An 18,265-nucleotide genomic window follows, 5' to 3' on the forward strand; every position below is an offset into this window, starting at 1 on the left:
GCAAAGTAATAGCACACCGAGTCCCATCGAGCCGCACGGTTTGATGTCAGAAATGACTTTTCTGACTTGGAAGGAAGTCTATTTCCCTAACCCAGTACCACTAACTCCTTCACTTCAGAGCAAGCCCTTTTGCAGGCTGAAAGTTGTATGTGAACAAAAAAGGATGCGTGGGGCTCAGGGTAACCATATTTAATGGATTTTTGAAAAAAAAAATTGGCCTCGTTGCCAGCCCCTACGTCAAAGGCCTAATACCCATACTCGACACCGTGGGCCTAAAATCATCCAAAAGTTTTTTTTTTTTTCCCCCCCACTCCCAGGGCTTATATGGGATGCTGAAACACAATATCCCATCAGAAATTACTTTTCTGACTTTCAAGTGGGTGAAATGACTATGGAAATCACTCGGTTAGGACTTTGGACTTGATTTCCGGAACGAGTCCTAACCCAACCCATTGCTTAGACTTGCAGGTTGGAATTTTGATTTCGTCCAATCACGGCCCGCCTTTTCTTGCTAGGGTCTCGCGCCCCTATCACAAGATAGCCCTAAGCGAGACGAAACGGGGGATACTCGTCTGACGTCCGTACGACCTTCCTGTCTGGAACGGCGGCCCAAAACGCACTAGGCCAAAGGCGTCATAAAAATAGTTGGAAATATTCACAAAAAAATCAGGAAGAGGTGCTATTGACCCGGAATCAAGTTTACCCCCCCTAAATCGAGGGCGCTGAGCGCGCCTGACTTGGAACCGAGTCTCTAGCACCTTCCTGTCTCCAGATACGCCCAAAGGTGAAAGGTCAGAAAAAAAGTGTAAAAATATTCGTGAAAAATTACCCGAATGTCCCAGGGGCTTCAAAATCGTCGCACACCCTAAGTCGGGGTCCCCGATCGTGGCCGATGCATCCGCGAAGCCGTAGGACCTTTAGTTTCAGAGTTATTCAAAAACAAACCCTAACCCATTTATTTCAAAATTAAATTCAAAATCATTCCAAAAAAAGGCCTATAACTCGGTCCATGAAAGACACCCGAGAAAACTTTTACCGTAGGGCCGCACAGACCCGGCTCTCTCCCGATACCCAAAGGCGCGAAACCTAGGCCCAAAAAAATTGACTGTTTTTGGAGGGAAAATGAAATTCCAACCAGCAATGTCTAAGCAATGAGTTAGGTTAGGATTCGTTCCGGAAATGAAGTCTATTTCCCTAACCCGCTAACCATAATTGTAACTCCTTCACTTCAGAGTGAGCCCTTTTGCAGGCTGAAAGTTGTGTGTACAAAGAGGATGCGTGGGGCTCAGGGTAACCATATTTAACGGATTTTTGAAAAAAAAAAATCGGCCTCGTTGCCAGACCCTACGTCCAAGGCCTAATACCCTTACTCAACACCGTGGGCCTAAAATCATCCAAAATTTTTTATTTTTTTTTCCCCACTCCCAGGGCTTATATGGGATGCTGAAACACAATAGCCCATCAGAAATGACTTTTCTGACTTTCAAGTGGGTGAAATGACTCTGGAAATCACTCAGTTAGGACTTTGGACTTGATTTCCGGAACGAGTCCTAACCCAACCCGTTGCTTAGACTTGCAGGTTGGAATTTTGATTTCGTCCAATCACGGCCCGCCTTTTCGGGCTAGGGTCTCGCGCCCCTATGAGTAGATAGCCCTAAGCGAGACGAAACGGGGGATACTCGTCTGACGTACGTACGACCTTCCTGTCCGGAACGGCGGCCCAAAACGCACTAGGCCAAAGGCCTCATAAAAATAGTTGGAAATATTCACAAAAAAATCAGGAAGAGGTGCTATTGACCCGGAATCAAGTCTACCCCCCATAAATCGAGGGCGCTGAGCGCGCCTGACTTGGAACCGAGTCTCTAGCACCTTCCTGTCCCAAGATATGCCCAGAGGTGAAAGGTCAGAAAAAAAGTGTAAAAATATTAGTGAAAAATTACCCGAATGTCCCCGGGGCTTCAAAATCATCGCCCACCCTAACTCGGGGTCCCCGATCGTGGCCGATGCATCCGCGAAGCCGTAGGACCTTTAGTTTCAGAGTTATTCATAAACAAACTCTAACCCATTTATTTCAAAATTAAAAATAATTCCAAAAAAGGCCCATAACTCGGTCCATGAAAGACACCCGAGAAAACTTTTACCGTAGGGCCGCACAGACCCGGCTCTCTACTGATACCCAAAGGCGCGAACCTAGGCCCAAAAAAATTGACTGTTTTTGGAGGGAAAATGAAATTCCAACCGGCAATGTCTAAGCAATGAGTTAGGTTAGGATTTGTTCCAGAAATGAAGTCTATTTCCCTAACCCGCTAACCTTAATTGTATCTCCTTCACTTCAGAGTGAGCCCTTTTGCAGGCTGAAAGTTGTATGTGTACAAAGAGGATGCGTGGGGCTCAGGGTAACCATATTTAACGGATTTTTGAAAAAAAAAAAATCGGCCTCGTTGCCAGACCCTACGTCCAAGGCCTAATACCCTTACTCGACACCGTGGGCCTAAAATCATCCAAAATTTTTTATTTTTTTTCTCCACTCCCAGGGCTTATATGGGATGCTGAAACACAATAGCCCATCAGAAATGACTTTTCTGACTTTCAAGTGGGTGAAATGACTCTGGAAATCACTCGGTTAGGACTTTGGACTTGATTTCCGGAACGAGTCCTAACCCAACCCATTGCTTAGACTTGCCAGTTGGAATTTTGATTTCGTCCAATCACGGCCCGCCTTTTCAGGCTAGGGTCTCGCGCCCCTATCAGTAGATAGCCCTAAGTGAGACGAAACGGGGGTTACTTGTCTGACGTCCTTACGACCTTCCAGTCCTGAACAGCAGCCCAAAACGCACTCGGCTAAAGGCCTCATAAAAATAGTTGGAAATATTCACAAAAAAATCAGGAAGAGGTGCTGTTGACCCGGAATCAAGTCTACCCCCCCTAAATTGAGGGCGCTGAGCGCGCCTGACTTGGAACCGAGTCTCTAGCACCTTCCTGTCCTGAGATACGCCCAAAGGTCACAGGTCAGAAAAAAAGTGTAAAAATATTCGTGAAAAATTACCCGAATGTCCCCGCGGCTTCAAAATCGTCGCACACACTAACTCGCGGTCCCCGATCGTGGCCGAGGTGTCCGCGAAGCCGTAGGCCCTTTAGTTTCAGAGTTATTCAAAAACAAACCCTAACCCATTCATTTCAATGGAAGGCCGGTAGTGAAAATTTGCCCAAGTCCCACTTGCCAAAAAACTTCCCGGGGGAAGGTGTTAGGAGCACGTTTCAGCCCATTTGGAGTCTACCTATTTTGGAGACATGATTTTTTTTAAAAATGTTTTTGAAAGGTTAGGCCTCGTTCCGGGTATAGGATACTGTCAATAGGCCTAATTCCGGAAATGAAGTCTATTTCTCTAACCCGCCATCCCTAACTCCTTCACTTCAGAGCGAGCCCTTTTGCAGGCTGAAAGTTGTATGTGTACAAAAAAGGATGCGTGGGGCTCAGGGTAACCATATTTAACGGATTTTTGAAAAAAAAATAAGAATAAGAATGAGAATAAGAATAACTAGACAATTCTCCTGTGGGAAATCATGAGAGTAATGCAGCGCGCTTAGCCACGCCCTGTGAGGAGACTAGGGCTGTGTGTCACAAAAATAATCAGAAAGACTGACAGACTCTGAACATTCTGATGAATATTTATTTAAAACACGTGCCACACACACATTGTTCATGAAAGATGATTGTAACAAAATAAAACAAAATACAGCCTTAAACTAATAAAAAAAATACATTTTCGTTTCTTTTGAAAATGAAGATATTAAAATTAAAATTATTAAAATTAGATAATAAAAATTATTAAAATTAGATAATAATTAACAACCGGCAATCGACAAATCTGAAACACTTTTTTGAAAGTCTTAGTGCAAATAAACAGACCAACGGCAGCCCTGATGAAATAAAAACTCACTGAATAGGCCTAAAATAGCATAAATAAACGAATAAATAGCCTAACTGAAACAGTGCAGATTTACAGACACACAGGGTAGGCTAGCTAGGCTACTTACATGGTTGAGGTGGTGAAGCATGTTCGTTGTGGAAGAATGAAAGGCGAATTTTTTTTTGCAAATTCTGCACGTAATCCTCTTTGGGTCATCTTTGTTCTTTTCGAAATGATCCCATATTTTAGAGCTCCTTCCAGACATGCTGTCTGCCCATGTTAAAAGAATCACCAACAGTAAATTAGTGTCACTACTTCCTTTATCATGCCCGTCAAATTAAAAGCCCTTCAGCCCTTTGACAAGATGTGGCTTTTTTCCCTGCGACCAATCGACCCATGGAATTTTGGTCGGCTAATATTTTTTTGGTCGACCAACGATTAATCGATTGTTTGCCGTCAGCCTTGGGGGAGACACCAGAAAATCACACCAAGATTCCCTGTTGAACTGAAGTTGAGAGGCACAGTATTATTGCTTGTGTTTTGGCTTAATCTGCAGGGGAGATCTCGCGTATATCCAAAGAAGCCCATATAAATGAATGGGGAAAAACGGGTCGTGCAAAGTAATAGCACACCGAGTCTGGTCGGGCCGCACGGTTTGATGTCAGAAATGACTTTTCTGACTTTCAAGTGGGTGAAATGACTCTGGAAATCACTCGGTTAGGACTTTGGACTTGATTTCCGGAACGAGTCCTAACCCAACCCATTGCTTAGACTTGCAGGTTGGAATTTTGATTTCGTCCAATCACGGCCCGCCTTTTCGGGCTAGGGTCTCGCGCCCCTATCAGTAGATAGCCCTAAGCGAGACGAAACGGTGCATACTTGTCTGACGTCCGTACAACCTTCCTGTCCGGAACGGCGGCCCAAAACGCACTAGGCCAAAGGCCTCATAAAAATAGTTGGAAATATTCACAAAAAAATCAGGAAGAGGTGCTATTGACCCGGAATCAAGTCTACCCCCCATAAATCGAGGGCGCTGAGCGCGCCTGACTTGGAACCGAGTCTCTATAACCTTCCTGTCCCGAGATACGCCCAAAGGTGAAAGGTCAGAAAAAAAGTGTAAAAATATTCGTGAAAAATTACCCGAATGTCCCCGGGGCTTCAAAATCGTCGCACACCCTAACTCGGGGTCCCCGATCGTGGCCGATGTGTCCGCGAAGCCGTAGGACCTTTAGTTTCAGAGTTATTCAAAAACAAACCCTAACCCATTTATTTCAAAATTAAATTAAAAATCATTCCAAAAAAAGGCCCATAACTTGGTCCACGAAAGACACCCGAGAAAACTTTTACCGTAGGGCCGCACAGACCCGGCTCTCTACCGATACCCAAATGCGCGAAACCTAGGCCCAAAAAAATTGACTGTTTTTGGAGGGAAAATGAAATTCCAACCGGCAATGTCTAAGCAATGAGTTAGGTTAGGATTCATTCCGGAAATGAAGTCTATTTCCCTAACCCGCTAACCATAATTGTAACTCCTTCACTTCAGAGTGAGCCCTTTTGCAGGCTGAAAGTTTTATGTGTACAAAGAGGATGCGTGGGGCTCAGGGAAACCATATTTCATGGATTTTTGAAAAAAAAAAATCAACCTCGTTGCCAGACCCTACGTCCAAGGCCTAATACCCTTACTCGACACCGTGGGCCTAAAATCATCCAAAATTTTTTATTTTTTTTTCCCCACTCCCAGGGCTTATAGGGGATGCTGAAAGACAATAGCCCATCAGAAATGACTTTTCTGACTTTCAAGTGGGTCAAATGACTCTGGAAATCACTCGGTTAGGACTTTGGACTTGATTTCCGGAACGAGTCCTAACCCAACCCCATTGCTTAGACTTGCCGGTTGGAATTTTGATTTCGTCCAATCACAGCCCGCCTTTTCGGGCTATGGCCTCACACCCCTATCGGTAGATAGCCCTAAGCGAGACGAAACGGGGGATACTCGTCTGACGTCCGTATGACCTTTCTGTCCGGAACGGTGGCCCGAAACGCACTCGGCCAAAGGCCTCCTAAAAATAGTTGGAAATATTCACAAAAAAATCAGGAACAGGTGCTATTGACCCAGAATCAAGTCTACCCCCCCTAAATCGAGGGCGCCGAGCGCACCTGACTTGGAACCGAGTCTCTAGCACCTTCCTGTCCCGAGATATGCCCAAAGGTCACAGGTCAGACAAAAAGTGTAAAAATATTCGTGAAAAATTACCCGAATGTCCCCACGGCTTCAAAATCGTCGCACACACTAACTCGCGGTCCCCGATCGTGGCTGACACATCCGCGAAGCCGTAGGATCTTTAGTTTCAGAGTTATTAAAAAACAAACCCTAACCCATTCATTTCAATGGAAGGCCGGTAGTGAAAATTTGCCCAAGTCCCACTTGCCAAACAACTTCCCAGGGGAAGGTGTTAGGAGCAGGTTTCAGCCCATTTGGAGTCTACCTATTTTGGAGACATGATTTTTTAAAAAATGTTTTTGTGAAAGGTTAGGCCTCGTTCCGGGTATAGGATACTGTCAATAGGCCTAATTCCGTAAATCAAGTCTATTTCCCTAACCCGCTAACACTACCTATTTTGGAGACATGATTTTTTTCCCAGAGAGGGGCCATTTGGCATTTTTACCTAGAAAACCCACAAGAGGGCCAATTGGCCCCAAGTCCCCCCTGTGGACACTCATTTTGTTATGGAAATGTGGCTGTTAGTGGCACACGGCCGGAGCCACTTGAACTTGTCGCAAGGGTTTGCTCCATCCAGGATCATTTCCAATGCCTGTTGAATCTCTGCATCTTCGTTCCTTGGAGAGGAGCTTCTTTCACCACAAAATTCTTGAGGGAACTGACGTGATAGTCCATGTGCACTGTATCCATCAAACAATTGTCTGGTTGCAGTCACATGAGTCGTTATGACTTGTCTTGACTTGACTTGAAAGCTTTAATGTCCTTAAAAAAGGCAGTTTGTCTTACAGCACAGCAGAGTGACAAAAAACACATACAATAAAAAAACCCATCACAACACAATAAATAGCAAAACGTGTAAATAAATACAGACCACTGGTCAGAGGCATCAATCAATGCTAGAAATGTTAAAAGGAATCATTTGTACATTAACACAAGTATGAGTGTAGTTTTAAGTATGTATCTCCCATATCTTGTTCAGTTGATTAATTGCCATGGGGATAAATGTTATGGTCACATGGGACATTCACATGTTCACATTTTAGAATAGAATGTGTTTTTATTCCTCATTCTCACAGAAGTAGCCAACATGACTTCACCACTGAAGTGTGAAGTGTGTGAAGTGTGTGAAGTGTGACCCCCTCCCCCCACACACTGCCACTAACAGCCTCATTACCATAACTAAAGGAGTGCATAAGGGAAAAGCAGTCGGGCCAAATGGCCCCTATGTGGGTCTTCTAGGTAGAAAGAAAAATGCTGGGACTTGCAGTGTTAAATGTTTTTGAAAGGTTAGGCCTTGTTCCAGGTATAGGATACTGTCAATAGGCCTAATTCCGGAAATGAAGTCTATTTCCCGAACCCGCTAACCCTAACTCCTTCAGTTCAGAGTGAGCCCTTTTGCAGGCTGAAAGTTGTATGTGTACAAAGAGGATGCGTGGGGCTCAGGGTAACCATATTTAACGGATTTTTGAAAAAAAATAATCAGCCTCGTTGCCAGACCCTACGTCCAAGGCCTAATACCCTGACTCGACACCGTGGGCCTAAAATCATCCAAAATTTTTTATTTTTTTTCCCCACTCCTAGGGCTTATATGGGATGCTGAAACACAATAGCCCATCAGAAATGACTTTTCTGACTTTCAAGTGGGTGAAATGACTCTGGAAATCACTCGGTTAGGACTTTGGACTTGATTTCCGGAACGAGTCCTAACCCAACCCATTGCTTAGATATTGCCTGTTGGAATTTTGATTTCGTCCAATCACGGCCCGCCTTTTCGGGCTAGGGTCTCGCGCCGCTGGATTTTGGTACAGTAGGCCGGGCTGTACGAAACTGTGGTGAAACTTTCCTCCCACGTTTTTCGGGGGCCGAACCGCAGGGGTGTGACCTACCGTCTCGCACCTAAAACGCGGTCAAATCGTAACAAATGTGGTATGAGTCGATAGCGCTAAGTGAGACGAAACAGGGGATACTTGTCTGACGTCTGTACGACCTTCCTGTCCAGAACAGCGGCCCAAAACGCAATCGGCCAAAGGCCTCATAAAAATAGTTGAAAATATTCACAAAAAAATCAGGAAAAGGTGCAATTGACTCGGAATCAAGTCTACCCCCACTAAATCGAGGGCGCCGAGCGCGCCTGACTTGGAACCGAGTCTCTTGCACCTTCCTGTCCCGAGATACGCCCAAAGGACAAAGGTAAGAAAAAAAGTGTAAAAAGATTCGTGAAAAATTACCCGAATGTCCCCGCGGCTTCAAAATCATCGCACACCCTAATGTGGGGACCCCGATCGTGGCTGAGCCATCCCTGAAGTTGTAGGACCTTTAGTTTCAGAGTTATTCAAAAACAAACCCTAACACATTCATTTCAAAATTCAATTCAAAATCATTCCAAAAAAGGCCCATAACTCGGTCCACGAAAGACCCCCAAGAAAACTTTTACCATAGGGCATGACAGACCCGGCTCTCTACCAAAACCCAAAGGCGCGAAACCAAGGCCCAAAAAAATTGACCGTTTTTGGAGGGAAAATGAAATTTCAACCGGCAATGTCGAAGCAATGAGTTAGGTTAGGATTCGTTCCAGGAATGAAGTCTATTTCCCTAACCCGCTAACCCTAATTGTAACTCCTTCACTTCAGAGCGAGCCCTTTTGCAGGCTGAACGTTGCATGTGTACAAAAAAGGATGCATGGGGCTCAGGGTAACCATATTTAATGGATTTTTGAAAAAAAAAAATTAGCCTCGTTGCCAGACCCTACGGATGGGTCAAAGGCCTAATACCCTTACTTGACACCGTGGGCCTAAAATAATCCAAAATTTTTTATTTTTTTTTTCCCACTCCCAGGGCTTATATGGGATGCTGAAACACAATATCCCATCAGAAATGACTTTTCTGACTTTCAAGAAGGGTGAAATGACTCTGGAAATCACTCGGTTAGGACTTTGGACTTGATTTCCGGAACGAGTCCTAACCCATCCCATTGCTTAGACTTGCCAGTTGGAATTTTGATTTCGTCCAATCACGGCCCGCCTTTTCGGGCTAGGGTCTCGCGCCCCTATCAGTAGATAGCCCTAAGCGAGACGAAACGGGGGATACTCGTCTGACGTCCGTACGACCTTCCTGTCCTGAGCAGCGGCCCAAAACGCACTCGGCCAAAGGCCTCATAAAAATAGTTGGAAATATTCACAAAAAAATCAGGAAGAGGTGCTATTGACCCGGAATCAAGTCTACCCCCCCTAAAACGAGGGCGCTGAGCGCGCCTGACTTGGAACCGAGTCTCTAGCACCTTCCTGTGCCGAGATACGCCCAAAGGTCACAGGTCAGAAAAAAAGTGTAAAAATATTCGTGAAAAATTACCCGAATGTCCCCGCGGCTTCAAAATCATCGCACACCCTAACTCGGGGTCGCCGATCGTGGCTGAGGCGTCCGCAAAGCCGTAGGACCTTTACTTTCAGAGTTATTCAGAAACAAACCCTAACCCATTCATTTCAATGGAAGGCCGGTAGTGAAAATTTTTCCAAGTCCCACTTGCCAAAGAACTTCCCGGGGGAAGGTGCTAGGAGCACGTTTCAGCCCATTTGGAGTCTACCTATTTTGGATACATGATTTTTTAAAAATGTTTTTGAAAGGTTAGGCCTCGTTCCGGGTATAGGATACTGTAAATAGGCCTAATTCCGGAATTGAAGTCCAATGTCCTAACCTGGTCCAAAATCAATTTTGACATGTTGGGACATGCCCTCGGCCCCTATGCCATGCCCCCAAGGTGTTTTTTTGGAAAATCAATTCCGGGTCTTGTCAAAGTCAAAGAAAAGCTCTTAGAAAAAGCTCTCTGCTGCTATTGCCCCTCCCCACAACCCACACAGAAGCTCTCAGCTGCTAATTCCCATCCCCCCACACACTTCTTTTCACAACAACAACAGAGGTGCAAGTCAAACACAGGGTCTCTTCTGTAGACAATATTTTTTTACTGTTTAGTCACTTAGGAGATTAATCTTGAAGTAAGTAACATCCCACATTGAACCCTAACCACATTGTGTTAACAACCCCAACGTGAACTCTACCTTGACGTGGTGTTGGGGCTTACGAGCTAGGCTCAAACTAAAAGAGTTCAATATCAAATTTAAATGTTCATGTCTCCAAAACAGGCACCAATACACTCCAAATGGCCTGAAACATGCTCCTAACAAAGTTCCCCAGGAGGATTTAGGGCTGTGGGAGAACAAGCCCAAAGTGTCCCCATGACCTTCTGTTCCATGCTGTTCTATTAAAAGTGTGTTTTGAAATGTTTGATGTTATTGTATTTCTTTAAAATTTTTTTGGCAGACTAAAGATATGGAAGTGCATTAAAGTTATTGAATTGCAATAAAATGTTTTTTTGGTGTCCAGGTTCCAGATATCAAGTCTCAACCCTAATTTGCTCCAGATATCAAGTCTCAATTCCAGATATCAAGTGTGAACCCTAGTGGGTTCAAGATATTAAGTCTGAATTCCAGATATCAAGTTCCAGATATCAAGTCACAACCCTAATTTGCCCCAGATATCAAAAATATCAAAAATCGAGGCTCAATTCCAAAAATCAAGTCTCAATTCCAAAAATCGAGTCTCAATTCCAAAAATCAAGTCTCAATTCCAAAAATCAAGTCTCGGTTAGGATTAGGGTTAGGAGTTTGAGACTTGATTTTTGGAATTGAGACTTGATTTTTGGAATTGAGACTCGATTTTTGGAATTGAGACTTGATTTTTGGAATTAACCCTAATCCTAGTGTAATATCACTGGCATTTGATAGAGGAGCCCAGTCTGTACGACCCTGTGGTGAAAGTTTCCTCCAATGTCTTTCAGGGAGCGAGATATAAGGGTTTTTCCTGATGAAGTTGTCTGTTTTCCAAAGAAAAGAGTGTGGTGAAGTGTCTTATGGTCTGGTGGCACATGTCAGCACATCAGAATTGAGTTTGGAGCAAGTTCCAAAAAAGTAGTCCCAATTCCAAAAATCGAGTCTGGGGGTGTGTGGCTTTATTAAAGATATGGAAGTGCATTAAATTGTGGCTTTATTAAAGATATGGAAGTGCATTAAATTGTGGCTTTATTAAAGATATGGAAGTGCATTAAAGTTATTGAATTGCAATAAAATGCTTTTTTGGTGTCCAGTTCCAGATATCAAGTCTCAACCCTAATTTGCTCCAGATATCAAGTCTGAATTCCAGATATCAAGTGTGAACCCTAGTTGGTTCAAGATATTAAGTCTGAATTCCAGATATCAAGTTCCAGACATCAAGTGACAACCCTAATTTGCCCCAGAGATCAAAAATATCAAAAATCAAGCCTCAATTCCAAAAATCAAGTCTCAATTCCAAAAATCGAGTCTCAATTCCAAAAATCAAGTCTCAATTCCAAAAATCAAGTCTCGGTTAGGAATTTGAGACTTGACTTTTGGAATTGAGACTTGATTTTTGGAATTGAGACTCGATTTTTGGAATTGAGACTCGATTTTTGGAATTAACCCTAATCCTAGTGTAATAGCACTGGAATTTGATAGAAGAGCCCAGTCTGTACGACCCTGTGGTGAAAGTTTCCTCCAATGTCTTTCAGGGAGCGAGATATAAGGGTTTTTCCTGATGAAGTTGTCTGTTTTCCAAAGAAAAGAGTGTGGTGAAGTGTCTTATGGTCTGGTGGCACATGTCAGCACATCAGAATTGAGTTTGGAGCAAGTCCCAAAAAAGTAGTCTGGAACCCAGAAACCGAGTCGGGTGGGGTGTGCCTTAGGGCCAGGGTTGGTGCCCCAGCCTATCAGAGTTGAGTTTGGAGCAAGTTCCAAAAAACTACTCCCAATTCCAAAAATCCAGTCTGGAGGGTGTGGCTTTATTAAAGATATGGAAGTGCATTAAATTGTGGCTTTATTAAAGATATGGAAGTGCATTAAAGTTATTGAATTGCAATAAAATGCTTTTTTGGTGTCCAGTTCCAGATATCAAGTCCCAACCCTAATTTGTTCCAGACATCAAGTCTGAATTCCAGATATCAAGTGTGAAACCTAATGGGTTCAAGGTATTAAGTCTGAATTCCAGATATCAAGTTCCAGACATCAAGTCACAACCCTAATTTGCCCCAGAGATCAAAAATAACAAAAATCAAGCCTCAATTCCAAAAATCAAGTCTCAATTCCAAAAATCAAGTCTCAATTCCAAATATCAAGTCTCAATTCCAAAAATCAAGTCTCAGTTCCAAAAATCGAGTCTCAATTCCAAAAATCAAGTCTCGGTTAGGATTAGGGTTAGGAGTTTGAGACTTGATTTTTGGAATTGAGACTCGATTTTTGGAATTGAGACTTGATATTTGGAATTGAGACTTGATTTTTGGAATTGAGACTCGATTTTTGGAATTGAGACTTGATTTTTGGAATTAACCCTAATCCTAGTGTAATAGCACTGGAATTTGACAGAGGAGCCCAGTCTGCACGACCCTGTGGTGAAAGTTTCCTCCAATGTCTTTCAGGGAGCGAGATATAAGGGTTTTTCCTGATGAAGATGTCTGTTTTCCAAAGAAAAGAGTGTGGTGAAGTGTCTTATGGTCTGGTGGCACATGTCAGCACATCAGAATTGAGGTTGGAGCAAGTTCCAAAAAAGTAGTCTGGAACCCAGAAACCGAGTTGGGTGGGCTGTGGCTTAGGGCCAGGGTTGGTGCCCCAGCCTATCAGAATTGAGTTTTGAGCAAGTTCCAAAAAAGTAGTCTGAAGTCCAAAAATCCAGTCAGGAGGGTGTGGCTTCATTAAAGATATGGAAGTGCATTAAATTGTGGCTTTGTTAAAGACATGGAAGTCCATTAAAGTTATTGAATTGCAATAAAATGCTTTTTTGGTGTCCAGTTCCAGATATCAAGTCCCAACCCTAATTTGTTCCAGATATCAAGTCTGAATTCCAGATATCGAGTGTGAAACCTAATGGGTTCAAGGTATTAAGTCTGAATTCCAGATATCAAGTTCCAGACATCAAGTCCCAACCCTACTTTGCCCCAGAGATCAAAAATAACAAAAATCAAGCCTCAATTCCAAAAATCAAGTCTCAATTCCAAAAATCGAGTCTCAATTCCAAAAATCAAGTCTCAATTCCAAAAATCAAGTCTCGGTTAGGAGTTTGAGACTTGATTTTTGGAATTGAGACTTGATTTTTGGAATTGAGACTCGATTTTTGGAATTGAGACTTGATTTTTGGAATTAACCCTAATCCTAGTGTAATATCACTGGCATTTGATAGAGGAGCCCAGTCTGTACGACCCTGTGGTGAAAGTTTCCTCCAATGTCTTTCAGGGAGCGAGATATAAGGGTTTTTCCTGATGAAGTTGTCTGTTTTCCAAAGAAAAGAGTGTGGTGAAGTGTCTTATGGTCTGGTGGCACATGTCAGCACATCAGAATTGAGTTTGGAGCAAGTTCCAAAAAAGTAGTCTGGAACCCAGAAACCGAGTCGGGTGGGCTGTGGCTTAGGGCCAGGGATGGTGCCCCAGCCTATCAGAATTGAGTTTTGAGCAAGTTCCAAAAAAGTAGTCTGAAGTCCAAAAATCCAGTCTGGAGGGTGTGGCTTCATTAAAGATATGGAAGTGCATTAAATTGTGGCTTTATTAAAGACATGGAAGTGCATTAAAGTTATTGAATTGCAATAAAATGCTTTTTTGGTGTCCAGTTCCAGATATCAAGTCCCAACCCTAATTTGTTCCACATATCAAGTCTGAAGTCCAGATATCAAGTGTGAAACCTAATGGGTTCAAGGTAGTAAGTCTGAATTCCAGATATCAAGTTCCAGACAACAAGTCACAACCCTACTTTGCCCCAGAGATCAAAAATAACAAAAATCAAGCCTCAATTCCAAAAATCGAGTCTCAATTCCAAAAATCGAGTCTCGATTCCAAAAATCAAGTCTCAATTCCAAATATCAAGTCTCGGTTAGGAGTTTGAGACTTGATTTTTGGAATTGAGACTTGATTTTTGGAATTGAGACTCGATTTTTGGAATTGAGACTCGATTTTTGGAATTAACCCTAATCCTAGTGTAATAGCACTGGAATTTGATAGAGGAGCCCAGTCTGTATGACCCTGTGGTGAAAGTTTCCTCCAATGTCTTTCAGGGAGCGAGATATAAGGGTTTTTCCTGATGAAGTTGTCTGTTTTCCAAAGAAAAGAGTGTGGTGAAGTGTTTTATGGTCTGGTGGCACATGTCAGCACATCAGAATTGAGTTTGGAGCAAGTTCCAAAAAAGTAGTCTGGAACACAGAAACCGAGTCGGGTTGGCTGTGTCTTAGGGCCAGGGTTGGTGCCCCAGCCTATCAGAATTGAATTTTGAGCAAGTTCCAAAAAAGTAGTCTGAAGTCCAAAAATCCAGTCTGGAGGGTGTGGCTTCATTAAAGATATGGAAGTGCATTAAATTGTGGCTTTATTAAAGACATGGAAGTGCATTAAAGTTATTGAATTGCAATAAAATGCTTTCTTGGTGTCCAGTTCCAGATATCAAGTCCCAACCCTAATTTGTTCCACATATCAAGTCTGTATTCCAGATATCAAGTGTGAAACCTAATGGGTTCAAGGTAGTAAGTCTGAATTCCAGATATCAAGTTCCAGACATCAAGTCACAACCCTACTTTGCCCCAGAGATCAAAAATAACAAAAATCAAGCCTCAATTCCAAAAATCAAGTCTCAATTCCAAAAATCGAGTCTCAATTCCAAAAATCAAGTCTCAATTCCAAATATCAAGTCTCGGTTAGGAGTTTGAGACTTGATTTTTGGAATTGAGACTTGATTTTTGGAATTGAGACTCGATTTTTGGAATTGAGACTCGATTTTTGGAATTAACCCTAATCCTAGTGTAATATCACTGGCATTTGAAAGAGGAGCCCAGTCTGTACGACCCTGTGGTGAAAGTTTCCTCCAATGTCTTTCAGGGAGCGAGATATAAGGGTTTTTCCTGATGAAGTTGTCTGTTTTCCAAAGAAAAGAGTGTGGTGAAGTGTCTTATGGTCTGGTGGCACATGTCAGCACATCAGAATTGAGTTTGGAGCAAGTTCCAAAAAAGTAGTCTGGAACCCAGAAACCGAGTCGGGAAGGCTGTGCCTTAGGGCCAGGGTTGGTGCCCCAGCCTATCAGAATTGAGTTTGGAGCAAGTTCCAAAAAACTAGTCCCAATTCCAAAAATCGAGTCTGGGGGGTGTGGATTTATTAAAGATATGGAAGTGCATTAAATTGTGGCTTTATTAAAGATATGGAAGTGCATTAAAGTTATTGAATTGCAATAAAATGCTTTTTTGGTGTCCGGTTCCAGATATCAAGTCCCAACCCTAATTTGTTCCAGATATCAAGTCTGAATTCCAGATATCAAGTGTGAAACCTAATGGGTTCAAGGTATTAAGTCTGAATTCAAGATATCAAGTTCCAGATATCAAGTCCCAACCCTAATTTGCCCCAGATATCAAAAATATCAAAAATCAAGCCTCAATTCCAAAAATCAAGTCTCAATTCCAAAAATCAAGTCTCGGTTAGGATTAGGGTTACGAGTTTGAGACTTGATTTTTGGAATTGAGACTTGATTTTTGGAATTGAGACTCGATTTTTGGAATTGAGACTTGATTTTTGGAATTAACCCTAATCCTAGTGTAATATCACTGGCATTTGATAGAGGAGCCCAGTCTGTACGACCTTGTGGTGAAAGATTCCTCCAATGTCTTTCAGGGAGCGAGATATAAGGGTTTTTCCTGATGAAGTTGTCTGTTTTCCAAAGAAAAGAGTGTGGTGAAGTGCCTTATGGTCTGGTGGCACATGTCAGCACATCAGAATTGAGTTTGGAGCAAGTTCCAAAAAAGTAGTCTGGAACCCAGAAACCGAGTCGGGAGGGGTGTGCCTTAGGGCCAGGGTTGGTGCCCCAGCCTATCAGAATTGAGTTTGGAGCAAGTTCCAAAAAACTAGTCCCAATTCCAAAAATCGAGTCTGGGGGGTGTGGCTTTATTAAAGATATGGAAGTGCATTAAATTGTGGCTTTATTAAAGATATGGAAGTGCATTAAAGTTATTGAATTGCAATAAAATGCTTTTTTGGTGCCCAGTTCCAGATATCAAGTCCCAACCCTAATTTGTTCCAGATATCAAGTCTGAATTCCAGATATCAAGTGTGAAACCTAATGGGTTCAAGGTATTAAGTCTGAATTCCAGATATCAAGTTCCAGATATCAAGTCCCAACACTAATTTGCCCCAGATATCAAAAATATCAAAAATCAAGCCTCAATTCCAAAAATCAAGCCTCAATTCCAAAAATCAAGTCTCAATTCCCAAAATCGAGTCTGAATTCCAAAAATCCAGTTCGGGGCCTTGTCACAGTCAAAGAAAAGCTCTTAGAAGAAGCACTCAGCTGCTACTGCCCATCCCCCACACACTTAGGTTAGGAGATTGGACTTGAGTTGTGGCCTCCATTGCTTAGACATTACCTGTTGGAATTTAGATTTTGTCCAATCACGGCAAGCCTTTTCGGGCTAGGGTCTCGCGCCCCTATCGGTAGATAGCCCGAAGCGAGACGAAACGGGGGGTACTCGTCTGACGTCCGTACGACCTTCCTGTCCAGAACAGCAGCCCAAAACGCACTAGGCCAAAGGCCTTATAAAAATAGTTGGAAATATTCACAAAAAAATCAGGAAAAGGTGCAATTGACCCGGAATCAAGTCTACCCCCCCTAACTCGAGGGCGCTGAGCGCGCCTGACTCGGAACCGAGTCTCTAGCACCTTCCTGTCCCGAGATACGCCCAAAGGTGAAAGGTCAGAAAAAAAGTGCAAAAATATTCGTGAAAAATTACCCGAATGTCCCCGCGGCTTCAAAATCTTCGCACACCCTAACTCGCGGTCCCCGATCGTGGCTGAGGCGTCCGCGAAACCTAGGCCCAAAAAAATTGACCGTTTTTGGAGGGAAAATGAAATTCCAACCGGCAATGTCTATGCAATGAGTTAGGTTAGGACTCGTTCCGGAAATCAAGTCTATTTGCCTAACACGCTAACCCTAATTGTAACTCCTTCAATTCAGAGCGAGCCCTTTTGCAGGCTGAAAGTTGTATGTGTACAAAAAAGGATGTGTGGGCCTCAGGGTAACCATATTTAATGGATTTTTGAAAAAAAACATGAATAAATTGCCCTCTTTGCCAGCCCCTACGTCAAAGGCATAATACCCTTACTCGACACCGTGGGCCTAAAATCTTCCAAAATTTTTTATTTTTTTTCCCCCACTCCCAGGGCTTATATGGGATGCTGAAACACAATAGCCCATCAGAAATGACTTTTCTGACTTTCAAGTGGGTGAAATGACTCTGGAAATCACTCGGTTAGGACTTTGGACTTGATTTCCGGAACGAGTCCTAACCCAACCCCATTGCTTAGACTTGTCGGTTGGAATTTCATTTTCCCTCCAAAAACGGTCAATTTTTTTGGGCCTAGGTTCAGCGGACGCCTCGCCCACGATCGGAGACCCCGAGTTAGGGTGTGTGACGATTTTGAAGCCGCACGGACATTCGGGTAATTTTTCACGAATATTTTTACACTTTTTTTCTGACCTTTCACCTTTGGGTGTATCTCGGGACAGGAAGGTGCTAGAGACTCGGTTCCAAGTCAGTCGTGCTCAGCACCCTCGATTTAGTGGGGGTAGACTTGATTCCGAGTCAATAGCACCTTTTCCTCATTTTTTGTGAATATTTCCAACTATTTTTACGAGGCCTTTTTCCGAGTGCGTTTCGGGCCGCCGTTCGGGACAGGAAAGTCGTACGGACGTCAGACAAGTATCCCCCTTTTCGTCTCACTTAGGGCTATCTACCGATACAGCATTTGTTACAATTCGACCCCGTTTTAGGTGCGAGACGGTCGGACTTGATTTTTGGAACTCGGACTAGTTTTTTGGAACTCGGTCCCGGTTTCCCAAAAAACACTTTGGCGGAGTGGCCTGGGGTCCGGGGGCACGTGCCGGCATATCGGAATTAAGTTTCGAGCGATTTCCAGAAAAGTAGGCTCGGATCCATAAATCGAGTCTGGGGGGCGTGGCCTAGGGTCCAGGGGTGTGTCCCAGCCTATCAGAATTAAGTTTGGGGCAAGTTCCCAAAAACTAGTCCCAATTCCAAAAATCGAGTCTGGGGGGCG

This window comes from Neoarius graeffei, chromosome 12 (genome assembly GCF_027579695.1).
Source record: "Neoarius graeffei isolate fNeoGra1 chromosome 12, fNeoGra1.pri, whole genome shotgun sequence".
In the NCBI taxonomy this organism is placed as follows: domain Eukaryota; kingdom Metazoa; phylum Chordata; class Actinopteri; order Siluriformes; family Ariidae; genus Neoarius; species Neoarius graeffei.